The sequence below is a fragment of the Macrotis lagotis genome, chromosome X (assembly GCF_037893015.1).
Source record: "Macrotis lagotis isolate mMagLag1 chromosome X, bilby.v1.9.chrom.fasta, whole genome shotgun sequence".
Taxonomy (NCBI): domain Eukaryota; kingdom Metazoa; phylum Chordata; class Mammalia; order Peramelemorphia; family Peramelidae; genus Macrotis; species Macrotis lagotis.
The window spans coordinates 411,610,521-411,634,024 of record NC_133666.1 but is presented as its reverse complement, the minus strand read 5'-3'; the positions used below and the strand labels follow the sequence as shown (position 1 = coordinate 411,634,024).

General features: G+C 35.7%; 1 pseudogene; it reads right to left on the bottom strand.

Annotated features, from left to right (window-relative positions):
- Window positions 1-18,428: 18,428 nt before the first annotated feature.
- On the bottom strand, window positions 18,429-19,158 carry LOC141498521 (jupiter microtubule associated homolog 2 pseudogene; annotated as a pseudogene).
- Window positions 19,159-23,504: the final 4,346 nt, after the last annotated feature.

Here is a 23,504-nt window from a genome sequence, read left to right as displayed (position 1 = left end):
AAATTAAAAAAGAACAGCAATATAATGAAAGAACAAAAAAAGATAAAATAGATTCTGCCTTATATTCTACTATAGAAAAAAAAATACCTGTACATAGATGAAGAAATACAAAAATTATCTAAATTAAATCCAAAGTTATGGACAGGAGGTTAACTTACAATGGGAGAACCAGGAAAGGGCTTTTAAAGGAGTCTTGAGCTGAGTCTAATGGGAGAAACAACAAGCAAACAACTATGTGCAAACAAGCTACTTCTAGGATAAATTGTACATAATCATAGAGAAAAGGCACTAGTATTTATTGAAGGAGATCAGGAAAGGCTTCCTGTAGAAGATGGGATTTTAGGTAGGTCTTAGGAAGCAAGGGAAGCTAGGAATGGAGATGGAAAAAAAGAGCATTTCAGACATGGGGTACAGTCAGAGTCAAGAGATGGAGTATCATGATTGCTTCATGAAGACACATTATAGAGACAATAAAAACAACTTCATAAACTAGATATACATGAGAAGGAACTGATTGTAGCATAATAGGAGAAACTTGGACTCCCCAATAAGGTGAAATCATAATTCATACTGCAATTTTCTGGAAAAGACGTTATATAGTCAGACTTGCACCTTAAGGAGATCACTTCAAATATGATTATATATAACCTATATCAAATTACTTATGTCTTGGAGGGAAGGGAAGGAAGGAGAAAAATTTGGAACTCAGGGATCTTATAAAAGTAAACATCGAAAACTATCTTTACATGTAATTAAAAATAAAATGCAAGTGGAGGAAAATAAAAAACTTTTTAAAAAAAAGAATATTACTTCATCATTCCATCAGTGCAACAATTAGGCACAATCTGGGGGTATCTGCAATGGAGAATACCATCTCTATCCAAAGAATTGTGGAGTTTGAACAAAGACCAAAGATTATTAGCTTTAATTTTAAAAACCTGTTATTATATAATTTTGCTATCTTTTATACTTTCTTTTCTTCCTTAAGGATATGATTTCTCTTTCATAACATTCATCTTAGATCAATGTATACCATGGAAACAATGTAAAGACTAACAGACTGCCTTCTGTGGGGTGTGGGGAGAGGGAAGCAAGATTAGGGGGAAAATTATAAAATTCAAAATAAATAAAATCTTTTTTAAAAAAAGAATATCACTTCAATATTTAAGTGGAGGAGGTTGGATTGGAGTAAAGGTGGAGCAATCTACCAGAAAACTGTTGCTAACCATGAGGTGATAGGAACCTGCATCTAGTTGGTAGCAGTGTGAGAAGAGATAAAGGGTAATATAGAAGAGATGTTGTGAAGGTAGAAATAATAAAATTTGGACAAAAAATTAAATATGTGCTATGACTGCAAGGGAGGATAATACCAGAACTGGGAGCTTGAGTGACTGGAACTGTTGAGAGAGCAATGATGGTGCTCTGAACAGTAATAAGAAAGTTGGGAAGCAAGGCAGGGTTTAAGGGAAAAGATAATGAATCAGGAAAGGCTTCCAGTAGAAGATGGGATTTCAGGTAGGATTTTGGAAGTCAGGGAAGCCAGGAGGTGGAGATGAAAAAAAAGAGAGCATTTCAGACCTGGGGTACAGTCATACTCAGGGGATGGAGTGTCTTGATTGCTTCATGAAGACATAGAGACAATAAAAACTCAGCTTCATAGATTTGGTCATGTTGAATTTAAAATGTCCATAGGACATCCAGTTCATTTCATTCAAAATAGAATTGGTGATGAAGCAGAGATGAAGACTGGACTAGCACTGCTTTATAAATCTGGAAGTGATAGTTATAGAACTCATTGAAGCTGAAGGGATTATCAACCAAGATTCTCTAGGATAGAGAAGAAAAGAAGGTTCAGAAACATACATGGTTAGTCAGCAAGACATGGATGAAGAGCCAGTAAGAAGTCCCTAAGAAGTACAGGTCAGATAGGTTGGAAGATAACCAGGAGATAACAGGATCATATCATATTGCATTTCTATTTCTTAAAGTACTACTTTTCTTGTTTAACATATATAGCAGTTAGTTACTACATTTTATAGTACATTTATAGTTAACTACAAAATATTCATTTTTAGATGCTATTAACCTCATCTGCCTAAAATCATGGAATGATAATATTAAGGGAAGACTTTTGACATTCTTGAGATAAGAAATCAAAAAAAAAAAAGAAGGGAGGGAAAGATAAGGGGATTTATCATCTTTAAAATCTCCCAGAAGATTTTTATCTCTGGAAGAATTTCTTTGATGCTGAACCTTTTTTTAATTTATATGATATCTAATTCTCCTCTCCTCAATTAGCCCATTTGTGACTTCCTTAAATATAACCGTGTAGTTTTGTAAATATAGGACTTTTCCAACTCAATGTTTAAATAGGTAATTTAGTCTTTTTACAAATTGACTTTAGTCTTTTTCAGTCCTAATTGAAGGAAGAATGAGATAATGAATGTTTGACTAGAGAGAAAGAGGAAATGATTGAAAGTGTTTGGTGCCTAGAAGCACTTGAAGAATGACTGATAATGACAAGAAGGTTCTTCTCATCATCCAAAATGAAGGTAAAGATGAGGGAATGGAAAATTATGCTGAGTTGATCTGAAGTTTGGAATTAGAGATGAGAGATCATAAGAAATAGTTTCAGTTTTCTCAATGAAGTACAAAATTATAACTATCTGCTATGGCAGATAGGGTGGTGAGGGTAACTTAAAAAGAGAAAAGAAAGTTTAGAATAGGTACTATAGTATATGAGATAGAGAATCTCTAAGGAAACAATAAAAGGTTTAATTGCAGCAATGGGGGCCCAGTTAAAATTAACTAGTGGACTTAGTTCAGTTCTATGACTTTTTCCAGAATATATTCAAGGACAAAAGAGAGAAGGTAGAGTAACCTATTTGTCACAGTTTGGATAAGGATGAGCATTCACCATGTGTCTTTTCACCATTCTTTAAGTCACATAATTTTGATTACTCAGAATTCATGGTGTTCACCAACATTCCACATCACCAGGAGAATCTTGATGTTAAAAAGATAGACCTTGTGATAGAAAATGCTATCCATTTCCAGAGAAAGTACTATGGAATCTGAATACAGATCAAAGTATACTATTTCCATCTTTTAAAAGTTGTTTTTTGCTTTTTTTTCTCATAGTTTCCCCCTTTTTGTTCTGATTCTTTTTCCATAGTGTGACTAATAAGGAAATATATGCAATTCAATTGTATAGGTATAATCTATATTAGATTACTTGCTATTCTAAGGCAGGTGGGAAAGAAAGGTGGGGGGGGGAGAAAATCCTGCAAAAATGAATGCTGAAAATTATCTTTACATATAAATGGAAAAATAAAAAAAGAAAGATTAATAAGGAGCTAGACTCAATTGCTTCCTTTCCATCATCTTGCTTCTACTTTATGCCAATTTCCATGAATTTCTTAATTGTTCACTTCATGGAACACAGGTATTGATCTCTTACATTAATCATTGTACACTGTGTTTTTTCTTTTTCTTTTTTTTTTTTTTTAGTTTTTTGCAAGACAAATGGGGTTAAGTGGCTTGCCCAAGGCCACACAGCTAGGTAATTATTAAATGTCTGAGACCAGATTTGATCCCAGGTACTCCTGACTCCAGGGCAGGTGCTTTATCCACTGCACCACCTAGCCGCCCCTGTACACTGTGTTTTAACTATCAAAATCAAATAAAAATATTCTATTCTACTAAAAATAAAAAACAAAAAGATAGGTTTTTGAGTTAGGAGCCAACTTGGAATCATTGATAGCACTTTGCCATTTCCCAGATATGATCCAGTTCTTTCTCTACCCCTATTCATTTCTGAGCTGACCAAGATACATGTAATGATGGAGTCTACTCACCATCGAACTTCATTTCATACTCTGGAAAAGCATTGTTCTTCCATTTGTTTTTTGGTTTTGTTTTTTCTTGTTCTTTCCCTTCCCCTTACCTATTCCCAAGAAGGCAAGCAATCTGATATAGGTTATACATGTGCAATCAATCATGTTGTGAAAGAAGAATCAGAACAAGGGGGGGGGGGGAAACCATGAGAAAAGAAAAGCAAAACAAAACAAAAAGTGAAAATAGTATGCTTCTATTAGCATTCAGTCTCATAGTTCTTTCTCTGAATGTGATTAACATTTTTCATCACCAGTCTTTTGGAATTTCTTGGAGCATTGTGTTGCTGAGCAGAGCCAAGTCCATTATAGCTGATCATCACAGTGTACAATGTTTTTTATGTCTCTGCTGACTTGACTCAGTATCAGTTCATGTAAGTCTTTCCAGGTGTTACTTTGTATTTTTCAAAGCATTTCTAAAATACATGATTTCATTTAATCCTCCACACAATCCTTTGAGGTCAACCAGAAAGGTATTATCATTAAGAGACAATAGAAATAATGGAAAGTTTAGGCTAATGAATGTTCCTGTTTAGGATAGCGCTGTTTCCATCATATAAAGGGTTCAGAAAGATGCCTTAAACTACTTCTGACATTTATCTAAACCAGTCTTTTCAGTTCTCTACATCTACAAGGTAAAAGTGAGTCAAAAGTATCAAACACAAAATAACTACCTTTATGAGGAAACATCAAGAACTCTGAAAAGGTGACAAGAAGTCTAGTCATACAGAAAGGAACAACCAGTTTTCTACAAGTTTTTCAGCTGCAGAATCACCATATTAAGTAAAAACAGGTTGCCCAGTGATGGACAGTGCAGTCAAATTACCTGTCAATTTGTTTCAGAGAAGGAGTAGTAAAACCAGGGAATAGTAAAATCTAGTCTGATTATCTCTAGTCTCAAAACTAACACATTTGTCAGAAAGTATTCAGGACCTTCAAGTAATCCCTCTCTATCCCTCAAACAGGAAGTTAATTCTCCATATCTTTTACAATGTTCTATCTCCTATTCTGTGCTTTAGCCCAGGCTCGTCCCCATGTTTAGAAAGTTCTTCCTTCTTTCCTCTGCCACTTGGACTCTCCAGCTGTCTTCAAGGCTCAGCTCAAATGTCCCTTTCTATAGGAAACTTTACCTAAACTCCTCAGTTTTCAGTACTTTGCCTCCTCATTCCTAGATATACTTTGTCTTTATACATCTTGGAAATGAGAACTGCATCCAAGAAATTTGCTGCTAAAAGTACCCCCCACACACACACCCAGTGAACCATTTCCCTTTTAACCTTAACTTTATTTCCCTTTGAAAATAATTAACTGAGGAAGGGGGGGAAGGGGGCAGGGGGAATCTTGATCGTAAGTTTCTCTAATAAGGTCTCATATGCAAGATTAGTTATGAATTGATTCTAATGTATAAGAATAAAAGTAATTATTCCCCAAATGATAAATGATCTGAAGTGCTTCCCAATGGATGAACTGAGCCAGGTGTGAAGTCAGTATGGGTCCACATTAAAGATATGCTATGTTCAAGACACTGAATGCAAGACACTGAACTTTGTGTTCTAAAGATCCTGGTAAACTAATTTAATAAATAGTTTTTAAATTGTATATATATTTTGCATTAATTTATATTTTCCATTGTATTTCTTCCCAGTAGAACAAAAGCTTTCAGAAAAACAAAAGTCCTATAATCCCCAGAGCTTGACAAAGTTCCTGGAACATAGTAAGCATTTAATAAATGTTATTTGAAAGAATGTCTTTCCTTATAGAAAGTCTTAAGGCTAATACATACTCTTCAGGAGAGAATAGGTGACTTAGAGCATGGATACCATTCAGTGGCACTTACACTCTAAGGAATGGGTATAAACCTTACCAAAGTGTTGTTCTTTCTTTTTATTCTCCTCTCTTCCTTTCCTTCTGCTTCATTTCTTCCCATTTTCCTATTCCTCTACTTTTCTTTTCTTCTGTTTCTTCATAGAAGCACCATTGGTAGCATTCAGAGCTAAAGAATTTGCTAACCCCAACCTTATCAGCAGCCTAAACATGGAAAATCTTAATACTAGACTATGGACTATAGACACAGGGCTTCCCTTCTCAGTGTATATAACTGGAATTCAGATTGTGGCTGATTACTTAGCTGATCGGAATTGATTGTTCTGTCCCCAACATTATAGGTCATTTTAAGGAAATGCATCAAATCTCCCTCTACTGCAGTACTTCTTTGATGCCTTTCATGCTATGGAGGTGACCCTGAGATTTCAAAGGCTAGCAAAGCTAATGGCTGTTACTAAGATGGAAAGTCTTTGATTAAAGGTTCAAGAACCAGTCTAGCTAAGTCTGAAGAGATTCACCAATAGAAAGTTGGTTTCTAGGTAATTAATTTTTTTTGCTAGAGTAATGTACAAAGATTATCTACTAAAATGGGTTGCTAGTTTTATAATATGTTAAATCCAAGAAAGAATGATTTAATCAAACAAAATGAATTTATTATTTCAGGCTACATTAAGAAAGGAAGTGATAGCCCTACTCTAACCAACCTGAGTGAGACCATATCACAAATATTCTGTTAGGTTCAAATATGTAGCTCTAAGTACTATATTATAGAAAGAGTTGCTTTCCCTGGTATCATGTGTTCATTCCAACCATTTTCTACCTAACCCCCCCCCCCACACCCCTCCAATTGTCTTTTGTATCTTGCTCTGAGCACTATAATCAAATCAACACTACTATTGCCTAAGAAAAGGACATATCAATTGATTGCCCTCTTGTTACACTCATTATCCCTTTGACTTCTTGAGCAAAACATCTTTTTCTTGGCCACAATTCCTTCTAAGTACTGTACTGTACTAAGTACTGTACAGTACTAAGTACTGTAAGTACAGGGAATATTTAATTTTAATGTAAATTTAACCCAACTGTGAACTTAAGTGTTTCATAAATACTTTTCATTCAGGACACTGAAGGGCTTCCAGATCATGCCATATGAAATTATCTTGTGGAATTAGGGATGTTTAGCCTGGAGAGAAGAATAATCAGGGAAGTCGATGCAAAGACTTTAAGCCTAATCAGCTTGTACTCAGAGAGCAGAACAAAGAGTTATGAATGAATATTGCAAAGGGACAAACTTAGTCTTGATTTAAGGAAGAATTTCATAATAATTAATCATTCAAAATGAACTAGCTCTGGAAAGTAGTGAATTTCTCTTCACCAGAGGTCTTTAAAGCAAATCCTAGATGACCACTTATCAGATATGCTTCAGAGAAAAGGGGTAGGAGGAGGGTGGGAGATTTTTGTTCAGGTTGAACTAAATAGCCACTGAGATTCCATATATACATACATATAGATAGATAGATAGATAGATAGATAGATAGATAGATAGATAGATAGATAGATATGGATAGATATAGATTAGATATAGATGTAGATATAGATATAGATTAGATAGAGATAGAGGTAGAGATAGAGATAGAGGTAGAGATAGAGATACAGATACAGATACAGATACAGATGATATAGATATAGCCCCAGTATCACCAGTCCTCCAAATGGTGCTCTGAAAATCTTCTAAAAATCTGATGCTTAAACTGGAAATGTATTAAGAACCTGTCAAAGGTTATAGGAGGAACCCAAAGATTTGTTGTTTTAAATCTTGTAGGGAGGGGTGGCTAGGTGGCACAGTGAGGGGCGGCTAGGTGGCGCAGTGGATAAAGCACCAGCCCTGGACTCAGGAGTACCTGGGTTCAAATTTGGTCTCAGACACTTAATAATTACCTAGCTGTGTGACCTTGGGCAAGTCACTTAACCTCATTTGCCTTGAAAAAAACTAAAAAAATTAAAAATGAAATCTTGTAGGGATAATGAACAGATATCAAGTTGAGAATCTATCCAAAAACACAAGTTTTCTTTTAGAGAACAATAAAAAATGTCCCACATATGTTCATCCTATATGAAAACTTCTGTAAATCATCCATAGATATTGATATTTATCTATACAAAGAAAGCTTTCCCATAAGGTAACAATTAAATTGGGAACATATTAGGAGATTATCCATCATGGATTGGCATGTTCTTTTCTCTCAAATTCCAGGGGATTCAGGAGAATATTTTTTTTAAATAGTCGGATAATAAAGCCATCAACCTAAAAACTTTGCAGCATTAAAGTCAGTGTTCTCCAGAGCATTGCTTCGTATTAAAGAAAATAGTAATTCACTAGGCCTACCTTCCTTTTTCTAATCTTCTAAATCTCTCAGCTAAGAATGGGCATCTCAAACTGTTCTTAAATAATTTTTATGAAGCTCATTATGATTTCTGTAATACATCCTAAAACTCTAAATCCCCTCAATGGAGCCTATACTCAATTGACAGCTGAATGGGGGGCACGCTGATCTTTTTATTGGTGGGCAATGGATTTGGCATGATTGCTGACATCAGAACAATGAGAGGATAAACAATTCCATTCATGGCCATGAAATTCCCCATCTGTTGATTGTGTTCATGTCTGAAGACAGTCAGGCAGAGACAGGAGACTGAGCCAGTGAAGCCTGATGTTAATGACATCCATCACACAAAAGGGACATGTGGCCTGATAAATCAAAAGCTAATGGCAGTGAAGGTTCATTGTGTTGCCTTCCCCTCTTGTGATTTTAAACAATTGAAACTGTGCTATAACCCTGAATTTCCAGATCAGATCTGCAGACCTGGGATGACAGAAAATTGTCTTGGGAGGGAGCAAAAGGGGTCAAACATCCTACCTCTGAACTAAAAATAGTGGTCTAATATATGATCTTCTGAACCAAATACAAAGAGAACATACAAGTGAAAATTTCCTTTGTTCAAAAATCAGTGATTAAAGTAGTAGAAAGAGAAAAAGACTTAGAACCACAAGGTATGGGTCCAAAATATTACTTGCTATTATATTATTATATTACTACATGTATGACCTTGTCCAAGTCAGTTTCTCTATGGATCATTTCCATCAACTATAAAATGAAGGGGCTGGACAGCTTCAATTGTGATTAAGGTCTCATAACAATTCCATTTTTTTTTCAAGAGTTCTTTTTGTTTTAAATTCAATTTTATCTTATTTTCAGTGTTTATTTCCTTTCCCTTTCCCCACTTCTATCCATTGTGAAGACAAGAACAAAACCAATTACAAATATGTGTGTGTGTGTGTATGTATGTTTACAGAGAGAGTCATGATAATAAATTATTTTAGACTTAAGTCCTAGTTCAACTTTTAAGTTATGTGAACTTGTGAATTAATTACAGCCTCTCTGGGTCATGGTTTCTTCATCTATTAAATGAGGGACTCATCTCTAAGATCTAATGACCCTACCAAGAAAATTCTTACCTATGTAACAATAACCAAAATCTCTTAAAGAAGTAAACAATCATCATATAAGATTTAAGCCAATATTTCCTAAGATGACAAAATAGAACAATGCTAACTAACTTCAGGAACTACTCTGTCACCCTCAGCACCCATCATGCTGCACAGATATTAGTCTGCTTTAGTAGTATAACTAGAATCCAAAATCTTTTGATATTCCATAGGAGTGAATTGGTTATTATTCTCATGGTGACTTTTGCATTACCCTGTTTGTCATTCAAACTCAAGTCTTAGCATTGCTGAGAAGTTTTAAAGAAAATGAAAAATGAGGGAACAATGTAAGGAAATCCACAGAAGGGAAAGGGCAAGGTCTGGTCCAGTGCTCCTATTCAGTGTCACCTCAGTTAAGTAAATTGCATGTCTTATCATGCCCCCCCCAAGGCATTTTATTTACGATTCATTACAATTCTCCAGAAGAAACCCAGGATATCTTCACCCAGTCTTATGGTACTGGGAGTCTGGAAGGGGAGGAGACAAAACTCCCTTTCCTGTGGAGGCAGACTATTCCTGCAATTATCTGGTAACATCATCCAGAAGAGGAAAGGTAGTTTGGATTACTGAACACAGTACTTCAATTAACTAATCAATAAACATTTTTAAACAGGCACTATATTAGAGGACTGGGTATACAAAAAGAGGCAAAAGACAGACCTTACCCTCAAACAACTTATAGTGTAATGGCAAAGACAATATACAAATATATACAAACAAGCAACAAAAAAGAAAAATAGAAAATATTTTATAGAGGGTAGGCACTAGAATTAAGAAGGGTAATAGAAGATAGAGTTTAGTTGGTACAAAAATTAAACCAGTAGGCAGAGTTGAAGAGAGAGAGAGAGAGAGAGATCTAGGTCCAGAGCCAAGAGATAGAATATCTTTTTCTTGGAACAGTTAGGAGTCAGTGTCCCTGGACTGAAGTATATGAGACAGAAAGTAAAGTATAAGACTGGAAAGATAGGAGGGGACTTTGAATAGCAAACAGGATAGGGTGTGTGTGTGTGTGTGTGTGTGTGTGTGTGTGTGTGAAAGAGAAACAGTCAGAAAGAGAGAGAGAGAGAGAGAGAGATGGTTGGGTCAAAATTTTACAAAAAATCACTTTGATGGATGAATGGAGGATGGATTGAAGTTGAAAAAGCTTTGAGGCAGGCAGACCCACTAGTGCAGAAGTACAGGCATGAGTTGTTGTGGATGTGCATATGTCAACTATACAACAATAGTAAAGGGTTTTCTCTTTTCCTATAGACATGTAATCTGATCACAGGGTGTCTGTAAAAATTACATTACTCTTGCTTCCATTAATTTTTCATTTGGAACCAGAAGAGATCTTAGCCATTATCTAGTCCTATTCTTTATTTTACAGATGAAAAACTCAGGCTTAGAAAAGTTAAGTGATTTTTCATGGTTATATAGATGAGACTGATAAGTGGCTCAATGGATAAAGCTCTGGGAGAGAGTCAGGAAGACCTGAGTTCAAATCTGTCCTCAGACACTTATAAGCTAGAAAAGTTATTTAATCTTCTTTGCCTTAATTCATTAAAGAAGGAAACAACAATGCACTTCATTCTCTTTGTCAAGAAAACCTCATAATGGGTCTTGAAGAGACAAATGACTGAACGCAGATGACAGAGTCAGGATTTGGGTATTCTTTCCACTGAACCACAGGAGGCATAGATAGGTATTAGTCTGAAGTCAAAATCTGAAGAGGAATTTGAAGGAAAGAATTATGCTTCCTACTAAACTTTAGATTGCTCCATAAGAACAAGTATTGCGTGTTATCTGAACTTTGCACTTCCTCAGGCTTTAGTATAGCGTTTCCAACAAGTCATTTAATAAATGTTTCCTAAATTGAATGCAATTGTTTCATGAAAGTATGCCATTTAAACACTTCCCAACATATCCATTTGACATTTCCAAACTCATCCAATTTGTATCTATTTCTCTTCCCCATTTTATCTCTTCCAGAGAAGAATTTTATTTTTTGTCTTTCCATTGTTTGGCATAAGTCGATGACCAGTTAGTTCAATTAGCCAGAACTGAGTACAGTTTGTTTCCTTTGCTCTATTCCTTGATCATATAGCATATCTCTCTTCCTGGCCAGCTGTCTTCCAAGTGTTGTCATTGTCCACAGAGGGGATGGGATAAGATTGGTGAATCAGCACATTTATCAAAACTACTAGAAAAATAGCTCCAAGTAGTTTATGCCCTATGACTGATGCCTCAAGAGAATCATCTTCATTCACAAAGGACAGCACATTCATTAGGTTCAACAGTGAATCATTTTTTTCCTAATAAAGAAAATAGAAAGAAGAATAATTTACTTACCAAAAGTGATCCAAATAATTTAACTCCCAACTTTTTGAACTAAATTGGGAAAACTTTCAGAATAGCTAAAGATATTTCTTGAAATTACTGGCCCAAATTTAACCTGTTGTTTAGGAACTGCTCAGACAGGGAAAGAAGGGAGGGATAATTTTTCTCCACTTAAAAAAAAACATGGTGGATCCATGAGATTGTTTAAACCAGGTACTGACAAAATGTTTGTAAACCAGAAAAGAGGGAACATAAGGTGAGTTAGGAGGTTGATCAGTGTGGTGATTATTCCAGTACACTCCTCCTGTGTATATACCAACTCTGTAACTGCTAAAGTTATAGAACTTGGTGACTATGCTGGAAGCAAAAAGGAGGGGGACAGGAAGAGAGTAGAGGAGGAATTTTCTAATTCAGCTAGATCCAAGACCCAAAGAACCCTAGCATTTTAGATTTTAGAACTGAAACATCAAAGCACTTTTTTTTAAGTTTTTTTGCAAGGCAATGGGGTTAAGTGGCTTGACCAAGGCCACACAGCTAGGTAATTATTAAGTGTCTGAGGTTGGATTTGAACCCAGGTATTCCTGACTCCAGGGTCTGTGCTCTATCCACTGCACCCCCTAACCACCCGGAAGGACTTCTTAAGAGATCAACTATTCCAACTTGCCACTCCATGTAAGAATCTCTAAAACTTCCCAGAAAGATAACCATTCAGTCTCTAGTTGAACATATTCGGGCACAGGAAGCTCACTACCTAATAAAAGTCAGTTCCATTGTTAAATATTTAATTATTAGAAAGATCCTTTAAAAAAGGAAAGACAAAATATGCTTCCCTGTAACTTCCATCAATTAGACTATGTTGTCCTCTGAAGCAATAAAAGAAATGTGATCTTCTTATATAAAACAGACTTTCAAATTGTTGAAAACAGTGATTGTGCCTGCTCTTAGTCTTCTCCAGGTTAAATATTCTCATTCTGCTTCATATCCTATGGTTTCACTAACCTCTTACCATCCTAGGCACCCTATCAACCTTGATCTGGACTGATTTCACCCCTCTAAAGGCAACCTGGTGGTCCATCACTCCAGAGGCTCATTTTACTTTTGTTGGATTTGCTGTAGACACCCAATCATCTTTGGTCCATTGTTCAGAACTCCTGAGCTCAAGCAACCCACCAGCCTCAGAGGAATTCCCAAAGGGGGATAAAACAAAACTTGATGAATATACAAGTGAATTCTATAAAATATTCAAAGGATAATTCAAAAGAATAATAGGAATAATTTCATTTTATAGAAATTTTAAAAAATAGGAAAGAAGAGATACTAAACATTCCTTTTATAAGACAGATATGGTTCTAGGAGTCCTGAAAGAGATAAAGAAAGAAAACTATAGACCAATAACTCTAAGGAATACAAACACAAAAAAATAAGTTATTATCAGAGAGAATAAAATTATATTAAAATATTGTATATTACAATCAGATGCAATTTTATTGGGAATATAAGATTGGTTCATTATTAGCAAAATAACAAGCATAATATACCATATACATGATGACAATAATAGTTGTAATTATATTATTAAGGTACAGAAAATTTTTTGATACAATGTCTATTTCTATTTAAAATATTAAAAAGCACATAATAAATATGCTAACATGATAAATAGTATTTGTTTACAGATGCATGGTGATTTGTGTAAAGAAAATAAAACTTCAAATAAAAATCATTTTAGTAAAGTAGTAGAATATGAAGTAAATGCACAAAAATTATCAGCCTTCTTGTATGTTTGCAACAAAATCTAGCAGAAATAGAAGAAGAAATTCCTTTTTTCAATAACTAAAAATATTTTTAATAATTTAGAGTGTACCTAACAAAATACATAGGAATTATATGATTTTAATTTTAAAATAGTCTTTCAAGAAATATAGTTTCTTAATTAAAGAAATGTTAATTGCTGTCTATGCCAATATATAAAAATTATAACGCTAATTAATTTGATTTACAAATTCAATTCCGTACATACTAAAATACCAAAGGGCTACTTTACAAAGTTAGAAAAAAAAACACAATTCATGTGGAATAACAAAAGTTAAGAACATCTACGGAAACATTTAAAAAATTGTAAGTAAGGGAACCTAAGTACTAAATCTCAAATTATTCTATAATGCAAAAATCATCAAAAGTATTTGGCACTATTGTGTTTTTTTTTCATAGAAAAGATAGTCAAATAAACAAGAACAGAAGATACTGATTGTTGAGGGAATGAATGATCAGTAAATGAGGAAAAGGAGTAGTAAGCAAAGAGGAAGGAGGAAAAAGAAGAGGAGAAGTGAAGAAAAAGAAAGAAGAATCAATTAATCATTTAAAAATAAATAGAGGGAGTAGAAAGAAATTCAGAAGTGGACATAAAACAGACATAAAACAGTACTGAATCACCATTTTAAATTTAATATAAATGTTTTTTAAATGAGCTGTATGTTATAGAAATCTATAGTATTCTATATAATCCTCTTTTTTTTCAGTTTTTAAAAATAAGGAAATACCTACATTTGGTGACATATGTCAAGTTCATTATAATAAAAAGACATTATTAAAAAGTAAAAGAAAATTCAATTTATCAGCCTCTTCATAAATCTTAATTTCTGCTTCCACACCATAGCACATCTGGGACTGAGGTATTTAAGAATCCAGATGTGATTGTGCTACTGCCATAAATCATGAAAACAGGTTGCAAAAGAAATGGCGGCAGATCTATTCCATTTTTTCCATCTATCTGTTGTTCTAGATTCCTCTACAAATGTTCTTGAACTTATTTGTTCTGTTTGGGTTTCACGCAAAGATTTCTGCAAATTTATTTTATCCAATATTCACTGTTTTTCACTGTTAAATGAGGTCAGAATCTTCCACTTTCTTCCTCTGTATGTTTTGCTAATGGCATATATTAGACTGGCTGCCATGTTTCTCTTCTTGACAAGATCAAATGTTTATGGTCTATTGTATTTTCTTGTCCTTTTTGTTCTCCTTAATGTGGTGATCATTTATATCCGGGAAGACTTTGTAGAAAATAGTAAAAATCAACAACAATACATTTTTCTTCATATATTTTCTTTTTTTTTTGGAACAAATACCTTTTTTACATGAGTCAAGTTGGAAGTAATTAATTTAAACTGTTGTCTTCCAAGTTTTCATCATTTCTTAAAAAAATTGCTCTATTTAGTCAATAGTGATGACTGCACTTAAGACAATTCTAAAATGACTACCTTATCAATAATCCAGTCATTCATGTGATATGACATTTATATATCCAATGCTTTCCTTTTCCTGAAGAAAGTATTTATGATTTGACAGAGTATACTAGTTACACTAGTTATACTAGTGAGGCTGTGGTTTGGCATATAAAGGTCCAGTTCTGAAAACACAAGGATGTTTGTTTCATGAGTCTGCTTCCTGCCATGCATAATTGGAGTTATGAGTAATAAAGGACACTATTTTCCATTTTGGGACAAATCCAGAACCAATTCACCAAATGTCCATAAGCTCCCAGGACTCATTGCTCAGTCCCCCTTCTACTATCCTTATGCACAAAATGGTAAGAAGAGAAGTTTTCTGGCATTTAAAGTTCTATCATGTCCTTGAGAGGTTAGACTTATTCTGTTTGGAACAAAAGGGAAGAAGAAGTATGAACAACAAGCAAAAGCTGCAAGGAAGTAGTTTGGTCAATGAATAACTTCCTTATAATTAGTGCTGTCCAGAAATGGACTGATCTACCTCGGGAAATTATGGCTCCCCCTTTTTAAGGAAACAGTGGATAGCACTTTGCTGAGAATGTATAGAAGAGATTCTTTTTTTTCTTTCTATATTTAGATTAGAATAAATGGCCTTTTTGGCTTTAAGATCCCATATATTTTTTCCCTTCAAATCTTTTTTTTATTAAAGATTTTATTCAAGTTTTACAATTTTTCTCCCAATCTTACTTCCCTCCCCCCACCCCACCATGGAAAGCAATCTGTCAGTCTTTATTTTGTTTCCATGTTGTACATTGATCCAAATTGAATGTGATGAGAAATAAATCACATCCTTAAGGAAGAAACAAAAAGTATAAAAGATAACAAGAACAGACAATAAGATATGTTTTTTTTCTAAATTAAAGGCAGTAGTCCTTGAACTTTGTTCAAACTCCACAGCTCTTTATCTGGATACAAATGGTATTCTCCACTGCAGACAGCCCAAAATTGTCCCTGGTTGTTGCACTGATGGAACGAGCAAGTCCATCAAGGTTGAACATCACCCCCATGTTGCTGTTAGGGTGTCCAGTGTTTGTCTGGTTCTGCTCATCTCACTCAGCATCAGTTCATGCAAATCCCTCCAGGCTTCCCTGAATTCCCATCCCTCCTGGTTTCTAATAGAACAATAGTGTTCCATGACATACATATACCACAGTTTGCTAAGCCATTCCCCAATTGAAGGACATTTACTTGATTTCCAATTCTTTGCCACCACAAACAGGGCTGCTATGAATATTTTTGTACAAGTGATGTTCATCATCTCTTCAGGGTGTAGACCCAGTAGTGGTATTGCTGGATCAAAGGGTATGCTCATTTTTGTTGTCCTTTGGGCATAGTTCCAAATTTCTCTCCAGAAAGGTTGGATGAGTTCACAGCTCTACCAACAGTGTAATAGTGTCCCAGATTTCCCACAACCCTTACAACAATGATCATTATCCTTTCTGGTCATATTGGCCAGTCTGAGAGGTGTGAGGTGGTACCTCAGAGAAGCTTTAATTTGCATTTTTTTAATAATTAATGATTTAGAGCAATTTTTCATGTGGCTATGGATTGCTTTGATCTCCTCATCTGTAAGATCCCATATATTCTGGACTTCCGGCCAAGATGGCGGAGAGAAGACAGGCACAGTTCTAAAGTCTCCCGATCACTTCCTCATCTATCACATGAAACAAACCTCTTAAAAGAAATCCGACCCATAAAACCCAGAAAGAAAAGCCAGGAGAAAGAACATCTACCTCAGGATTTGTCTCCCACAGCAACTTTGGCCCAGTACAGGTGGGTGAGTCTGGGCTCAGAGGGAGGATCAGCCCCGGATCAGCCAGATTAACAGCTAAATTGAGGGCCCAAGAGCCGGACCTGCTGGATCAGTGGTGGGGCTGGACGAAAGGGGCTTGGGTCCGTGGGGAAGTAGAGGCGCTGGCGTTGGTGCTGTCCCCCTGGAGCTTGGGGATGGGGCTGGGGGGTAGAGTTCTGTTGCAGGAGAGCTGTGGACACCATCCTGGGCTCCTCTGGTCCCATTGCAGCTCAGACCTCCTCCCAAACAAACAAGTGAAAACTACTTTTGCCTCAGGCCCAGGTGTGTGAGCAAAAGAACCAGCCCAGCTGAGGAATGACCTCAGGCCAGTGTAAAGCCCACCATTGATTGTATGGAATTATAAATTTTATTGTTATTTAGTTGGACTGAAGAAAATTTCAAGAAAATTGTAGGTCATTATTTCCACTTGCAGTTTCACTAGGCAGAAAATTGTAGAGATTTGCGACTCAGTTTATTCTTCAGTGTACTTCTATAACTAAGGTTTCACATATGGTTTCAAAATCATCAGCAGTTTGTCAAGCTGGTATTTGAACAGTATTAAAATTGACTTTTTAAATATTGTCCAAAATGTTTATTTCAAAGAATTAAAGGTTCTCAGTGATTTGGTCTCCCCATCAACTGTTTACAGTAAAAAAAAAAAAGTCTTAGAAAAATATGAATAACCAAATTATCAAAAAGAAATAGGTTAATAAGGCCTTTTAAAAAAGACTATAAAGCCCCATTCCTCTCGGTTAGGAAAGAATTGTGGTTTGTGAAAGTAGTTTATTCGCTATTAGTGAACTTCAGAGGCAGTCAAAGGCATTTAAGGCTTATGAGAGAGAATGGCAGGGAGATATTATTCACTTTAAAAATCAGTTAATAAAGGATCCAACTTTCTCTCATATATATGACAGACCTTTGGATTTAAAATCAGGCCAAGAGCCTTCCAAATGACAGAAGCTACAGATGCCCCAGATGATCTGGTGACAAAAATCTTCCATGGAGAATAGATCCATAAACAAGAGAAAACGAAAATTAACTAATAAGCCCTTGCAGAGGTCAAATCAAGTGCAATAACATTTCAAGATGCATCTTAATGAGTCTTTCCCCAGACTGTTATGGGAAAGAGATCAAAAAGCCTCATAGGATGTCTGAAGAACACTGCATCATGAAGGCAAACTTAAAAGGACACAAATAGATTTAACACCCATTTTCTCAAATATTAGTAGTGCTCCCATAAAAGCTAAAGGTCCTGTATTACTATAATTTAAGGGTTTTGAGGTAAATGATTAATTACCCTTCTGAAACACAAGTTGTATCCCTTTACCAGACAAGGGAGGGGAGCATTCCCTCAGGCAGCTATTCAACAAATCATTCACATGGGTTTTTAGTTCCCCAGTGACACTGTCAATGATTTCTGTTACAGGACCATCCCTAGATGAACATTTGCCCACCAAAACACAGATGTTCTTGGTACCTATGAAGATTTTACTCTTTCCCCATTTTCTTTCATTCTATTAAAGATTCTCTCATATCTGGAACTAATTCTTGGTTGCAAACCCAGAGAATTCCTTGCTCCGACAACATTTGTTTTCTCTATTTCCTGAAAGGCTCTGTGACCCCTAGTCCTATGTAGCCCTTGATGTTTCTAAAAGACAAGTTTGAGCAGCAAGCTACATGAAAGTCTTCACATAAAACATCAATTCCTTCCCTCCCCACCCCACCCCAACTTGTACTAATTAGAAACTATAAATCTTGACACCCTAAGAGTTTCTAGTCTGAAGACGATGGTATTAGTTTCCTTTAGTAGAAAGAGATGCTGGATTTGTCGCCTGGTGGGTTGAGGACTTTGTTGTGAGAATGAGGCCTGGGGCCCAACCTGGGCTCATGGTTGTCAATTGTGAGTTTAGACTCAGTTTCCTTGGCTGATTCCTCCTTTCCTTTGTCACATTTCTCATCATGTTCTTTGGAAGATGGTGTATTCTCTGTAGCTCTAAGTTGCAATTTTGTGTCTTCACCTTCATGTAAAACAATATGATCCTTGGGCTTGTTTCGGTGTGCTAAGGGTGTGGTAATGGTGACTGGAGACCCAAATATATCACTGGTCTTCCCACCAGGGGGATTCAAATGAGATCGAGCCTGTACAGGAGTAGGTTCTTCAAAGATACCACTTCCTTTGCCTCCTGGAGGATTTGACCTTTGGGGTGTATTCTGAGGTTCCTCAGGTGCTCCAAAGATATTAGATGCCATTCTATTTGGTCTATTTGAAGGAGTAACTTTTTCTGGAGTTCCAAAGAGATTGCTTGAGTTTCCTCCAGGGGGTTTCATTACCCTGGAGCTCAGCTTGCTGCCCTCCGTCTCCCACTCCTGGAACATGCTGGCAGCCCCCACCATTGATTGAAGGCAAAAAAATTCAATAGCTCCAATTCCTCCCCTCAAGCAAAGGGAGAAGGCCTCTCAACCAAGGTCACAGACACTCCAGAGAAAGCAACCAGCACCTCCTACTGGCCAGCCAGAGAAACTGCACTCAGTGAGTAAAGCCTTTAGTGATCCCAAGCCCAGGTGAACCAGTCCCTCCCCAACTCAAGGTCTTAGCATAATGAAGAAGGGTCGGTGGAAAGGTGGATCCATAGAAAAATTCCTGGAAGGGAAAGACCCCAACTCAGAGAGACCTGGAACCTCTGAGGAGAATACAATCTGGTCTCCAGCACAGAAAGACTTCCTTGAAGAAATAAGGAAGGAACTTAAAAACTTGGGAGAGACAATTAATACCTTGCAATAAGAAAACAAAACCTTAGAAAGTACAATTGGACAAACACAAAAGGAGAATAAATCTCTCAGATCATCAATTGGACAATTACAAAATGAGAACAATTCTCTCAGATCCTCAAATGAGCAAATGCAAAAGGAAATTAATTCTCTCAAAACCTCAATTGGTCAAATAGAAAGCTCTTTCAAAAGTAGAATTGACCAATTGGAAAAGGAGTTGCAAAAGGTTAATGAAGAAAACTCCTTCCCCCAAAAAAGAATGGAGTCTACAGAAACTAATGACTCCATGAGACAGCAAGAGTCAGTTAAACAAAATTAAAAAAAAGAAAAAATAGAAGCAAATGTAAAATACTTCATCAACAAAACTACTGACCTCAAGAATAGATCGAGGAGGGGCAACCTGAAAATTATAGGACTTCCTGAACACATTGAAGAGAAAAAAAAGCCTGGACTTAATATTACAGGATCTAGTGATGGAAAACTGCCCTGATATCATGGAATCAGAGGGCAAAGTAGTTATTGAAAGAGTACATCCATCCCCACCAGAAAAAGATCCTAAAATGAAAACACCAAGGAATGTTGTGGCCAAACTCCAGAACTATCAGATAAAAGAGAAAATCCTGCAAGCAGCCAGAAAGAAACAATTTAAATATCAAGGAGCCACAGTAAGGATCATGCAGGACCTGGCTGCATCAACTTTAAGGGATTGAAGGGCCTGGAACGAGATATTTCAAAGAGCATGGGAGCTTGGAATACAGCCAAGAATCTACTTTCCTGCAAAGCTGAGCCTTCTCTTCCAGGGAAAAAGATGGACATTTAACAAAATGGAAGAATTCCAAAATTTCTGATGAAAAGACCAGAGCTAAACAGAAAATTTGGACATCAAACAGGAGGTTCAAGAGACACATGAAAAGGTTAAAAGGGGGGGGGGGTGGTAAAAGGGAAAAAAATGCAATCCAGTAAGTTGCAACTGGCTATATCACAGCATGGGGGGAAAAAAAAAGATTCTCATAAATCTTGAGAAATGTAACTCTAACAGAGAGAATATACCTAGCCAGAAATGATGGACATTCATGACCTATCCATGAGACTGCTATCTAATGGGATGTAACTGGCTTTAACCCCACTTGGGAGAAAGACTAATAACTCTCAGGAATTTTGACTCTATTCAATAGAATATATTGAACTAGAAGGGACAGACACTCAGAATTTTCTATGACTTAGAAAGATTTAAAAAAAACACTACCTCCCTAAAAAGTGGGACAGGAAAGAGACAGGAGGAGGGAGGGGACTGAATGGGACAAATCTCATTACACTAAGAGGTACAAAAAACCTATGCTAATAGAGGGGAAGAAGGGAGCAGAGGAGAAACACCTGAATCTTCTTCTCATCAGACTTGGCTTAAAGTCAACCTATATATACTCAGTTAACTTATAAAACATCTAACCTTTCAAGTATTAAAAGGGGAAAAGGGGAGGGGGGGTGGAGAAAGAGAAGGGGAGTGGGGGAAAAGGAAGGGAAGGGAAAAGGGAAAAAGGGAAAGGGGAAAGAAAGGGGAGGGTGTGATATAGGAGGGCAAACACACTGAAGGGGGTGGTATTCAGAAACAAAATACTGGGGAATATGGATAAAAGGGGGGAAAGGGGGAAAAATACAAACAGAGGGAAGATAGCACAGAAGGCAATAAAGAATTAGTAATCATAACCTTGAATGTGAATGGGATGAACTCTCCCTTAAAACATAAGCAAATAGCAGAGTAGATTAAAAACCAGAATCCTACAATATGTTGCTTATAAGAAACTCATTTGAAGCAGAGAGATACATATAGAGTAAAGGTAAAAGGTTGGAGCAAAATATATTTTGCTTCAGCTGAAGTAAAAAAAAAGCAGGGGTAGCAATCCTTATCTCAGACAAAGCAGCAGCAAAAATAGATAGTGTTAAAAGAGATAACGAAGGAAACTTTATCCTCCTAAAAGGTACCATAGACAATAAAGTCATTTCAATATTGAATATATATGCATCCAGTGGGACAGCACCCAAATTCTAAGAGGAGAATCTGAAAGAAATACAGGAAGACATAGACAGCAAAACTCTACCAGTGGGAGACCTCAACCTCCCGCTATCAGATCTAGATAAATCGAATCATAAAACAAACAAGAAAGAAATTAGGAGGTAAATAGATTGTTAGAAAAACTAGATATGGTAGACTTATGGAGGAAACTGAATGGGGATAGAAAGGAATATACCTTTTTCTCTGCAGTACATGGAACTTATACAAAAATTGATCATATACTAGGACATAAAAACCTAATGATCAACTGCAGAAAGGCAGAAATAGTGAATACATCTTTCTCAGATCACAATGCAATAAAAGTCATATGCAATACTAGGCCAAGGAGATATAGACCCAGAACAAATTGGAAACTGAATAACCTCATTTTAAAAAATGAGTGGACCAAAAAACAAATTATAGAAAGAATTAACCATTTTATCCTAGATAATGATAATAATGAAACAATGTACCAAAACCTATGGGATTCATTCAAAGCGACTCTCAGGGGATATATTATAGCTCTAAATGCTTATTTGAATAAATTGGAGAAAGAGGAAATCAATGAACTAAACATACAACTAAAAAAATTAGAGAAAGAACAAATCAAAAATCCCCAATCAAATACCAAATTAGAAATTCTAAAAATTAAAGGAGAAATTAATAAAATCGAAAGCAGAAAAACTATTGAATTAATAAATAAAACCAAAAGTTGGTATTATGAAAAAAACAATAAAATTGATAAAACTCTGGTCAATTTGATAAAAAAAAAAGAAGAAAACCAAATTGCTAGTATTATAAATGAAAAAGGTGAACTCACCACCAATGAGGAGGAAATTAAAGTAATAATTTGAAATTATTTTGCCCAACTCTATGCCAATAAATTTGATAATCTAAGTGAAATGGATGAATATTTACAAAAATATAAGTTGCCCAGGTTAAATGAAGAAGAGATTAAATACCTAAACAACCCTATCTCAGAAAAAGAAGTTCAACAAGCCATTATTGAACTCCCTAAAAAAAAATCTCCAGGGCCTAATGGATTCACAAGTGAATTCTACCAAACATTTAAGGAACAATTGGTTCCAATCCTATATAAACCCTTTGGAAAAATAGGGAAAGGTGGAACTCTGCCTAACTCTTTCTATGAAACCAATATGGTTCTGTTACTTAAACCAGGAAGAGTTAAAACAGAGAAAGAAAATTATAGACTTATTTCCCTGATGAATATAGATGCAAAAATCCTAAATAAAATCTTAGCAAAATGATTACAACAAGTCATCACTAGGATAATACATTATGATCAAGTAGGATTTATTCCAGGAATGCAGGGTTGGTTCAATATTAGGAAAACTGTTAGTATACTCAATTATATCAACAACAAACCTATCAGAAATCATATGCTCATATCAATAGATGCTGAAAAAGATTTTGACAAAATACAGCATCCATTCCTATTAAAAACACTAGAGAGTGTAGGAATAAATGGACTGTTCCTTAAAATAATTAGCAGTATCTATCTGAAACCATCAACAAGCATTATATTCAATGGGGAGAGGCTAGAGGCATTCCCAATAAGATCAGGGGTGAAACAAGGGTGCCCATTATCACCACTACTATTCAATATTGTATTAGAAATGTTAGCATCAGCAATTAGAGAAGAAAAAGAAATTGAAGGAATTAGAATCGGGAAGGAAGAGACAAAACTCTCACTCTTCGCAGATGACATGATGGTCTACCTAGAGAATCCCAAGAAATCATCTAAAAAACTACTGGAAACAATTAGCAATTTTAGCAAAGTTGCAGGTTATAAAATAAACCCTCATAAATCTTCAACTTTTCTATATATGTCTAGCAAGAAAAAGCAGGAAGAGCTAGAAAGAGAAATCCCATTCAAAGTAACCTCAGACAATGTAAAATATTTGGGAGTCTATTTGCCAAGACAGACTCAGAATCTTTTTGAAAACAATTATAAAACACTTCTCACACAAATTAAATTAGATTTAAATAACTGGGCAAATATCAA